This window comes from Ovis aries, chromosome 1 (assembly GCF_016772045.2).
Source record: "Ovis aries strain OAR_USU_Benz2616 breed Rambouillet chromosome 1, ARS-UI_Ramb_v3.0, whole genome shotgun sequence".
NCBI lineage: Eukaryota > Metazoa > Chordata > Mammalia > Artiodactyla > Bovidae > Ovis > Ovis aries.
Window position 1 is genome coordinate 186,926,691 of NC_056054.1, and position 2,298 is coordinate 186,928,988.

At 34.5% G+C, this 2,298-nt stretch overlaps 1 pseudogene; it reads right to left on the reverse strand.

Moving 5' to 3' along the window:
* Positions 1-893: 893 nt before the first annotated feature.
* Positions 894-1,646, reverse strand: LOC114113753 (ras-related protein Rap-1b-like; annotated as a pseudogene).
* Between the last annotated feature and the right edge of the window lie 652 nt (positions 1,647-2,298).

Genomic DNA, 2,298 nt, shown 5'->3' on the forward strand with positions numbered 1-2,298 from the left:
TTTTTAGTGGAAGCTTCATCATATAATCTTAATTGACTAAATCACTGCCCATTGGTGACTGATTCAAACTCCAGCCCCTCTCCCCTCCCTAAAAATCATGATGTAGGGTTGAAATTTCCAGTCCTCTAATTAGAGTTGGTTCCCTGGGCAACTAGTCCCCCATCTTTAGAAGATTTCCAAAAGACACCTCATTAACAAAATCAGTTAAGGCCATTTCATTAACATGAAGTCAGTTGCGGTTGAAAGGAGCTTAATGTGAATATCAAGACATTCATTTCACCTTGATGGCTCTGGAGAAATTTCAAAAACTGAGGAAAAAAGACAGAAGTATTATAACAAAAGATGCTCCCATGCTCTGATGGCTTAGGAAATTCTAAGAATTTGGGGAGTTGTGAGCCAGGAGCCATGGACAAAGACTAAAATATATATATGTTATACATCACAATATCACACAAGAATATTGTGGTCCAATATTGTGGGTAAACAGGAAAAATATCATTTTATATAGAGAGAGTAGTTGTGTATTAATACATACACAGATTTACAGATTTATTTTTATAAATTGTACCTTAGTAACAGAACTCTCATTTTATTCAGGCAGCAAAGTAAATAACTTTAAAGTTTTCCTAGTCAAAGTTGTATCTTGATGAATTCTGAAATATGTACAGACAGTCCCTGACTTATGATGGTTCTACTGACGATTTTTCAACTTTTATGTTTTATGATGGTGAAAAGCAATATCCATTCAGTAGAAACCATACTTCAGTTTTGAATCTTGATATTTTCCCGGGTTAGAGAATTAAGAGTACAGAAATACACAGAAAAACATTCTGTGTGCTTGATTGGAAGATAATATTGTTAAAGGTGTCAATACTACTCAAAGTCGTCTATAACTGGTAGCACTGTTGTATTGGGCAACATTTCTTCAGACTTGGCTCAGAGTTACAATTCATTTAGCCTATTAAAGCTGACAACATGGAGACTTTTTGCAGGCCTTCCCAGACAGTGGAGTTTTCCTACTAATTTGCCACATTAGATTATAAAATATCTCATTAACAGTTATTTTGCAGAGGAGCCTAAGAACATGCAGTTGTTCCATTTTCTTGCTAGACTTCACCTTGTTCCTTTCTTACAACTCTGTCATCTTCCACAGCACGCTTATTACCAACCAGAATTTTGGAACATTATCAACGTCTTTAACTTAAAGAATCTGTTCTCTCAGATCTTTTGTATCATTAAATGTGAACTGTGCTGTGTAGGAATAAAATAAAGCAAAGCCTTGTCCATGTTTCATGTACAAATCTATCATCACTGTAAATGGCCTATTATCCAAGATTTCAAGCGCATACTGTTTTGCATCTACTTTAACCTGCTTTCTATAATCATCTTCTATGGCAGGATTATATTTTCAACAAAAATTCCTTGAATAAAGTGTACAGTGAGAGTCCATTTTCCAATGACTCCTGAACTAAGAACCGCTAGCTTATACTCACACATAGTGCAAACTCGTAAGAGCTAGTACCTCTCACACTTTCCGCGGGGCTCTGCAGCCAAGAGCTCCCTCTGCGTCAATGCTTCTGTCACCCAGTCTGTCCTGTTGCTGCAGCTGCCAGGGCTGGTTTGTTTAGAAGCCTGACTCTGGGCAAGTTTTGCACTCTCTTCTCAATTTCAGGATCAGCTTGTCCAGCTCAGTAAAGATTTCTACTTAGATGTTGATTAAGATTAAAATGAAATTATATGGTTATTTGGAAGGGAAGTTGACATTTTAAATGTTTAGTCATTTAAGAATATATTTCTCTAATTAAATCATTTATGCTCTTTAAAACAATCTTATAGCTTATTTCATATAGTCCTTATACATTTCATTAAAATGTATTCTTAGGCATTTTATAATATATATTTTGATGTTATTGTACATAGGATTTTTTTCATCACGACCTACGACATGTGGAATCTTAACTCCGCAACCAGGGATCAAACCTGGGCCTTCGACAGTGAAAGGTATAAATTTGTTAGTTTTCAATAAAGTATACCTCCTGTTCATATTATATTGGGAAATAGGAGTGAGCAACATGGTTTTTTGGTTTTGTTTTTAGTATTAATTAGTTTTTATTTCAGTAGATATGTGGGAATCCATCAAATATTTGTTTGAAGAAAGAAACTTTTGATATGCAACCCCTTTCCCTCAACATATTAGATTTTAAAAAATAATTTAATTTTATTGGAGTATAGTTGATTTACAATACTGTATTAGTTTCAGGTGTACAGCAAAATGATTTAGTTATACACATATTCATT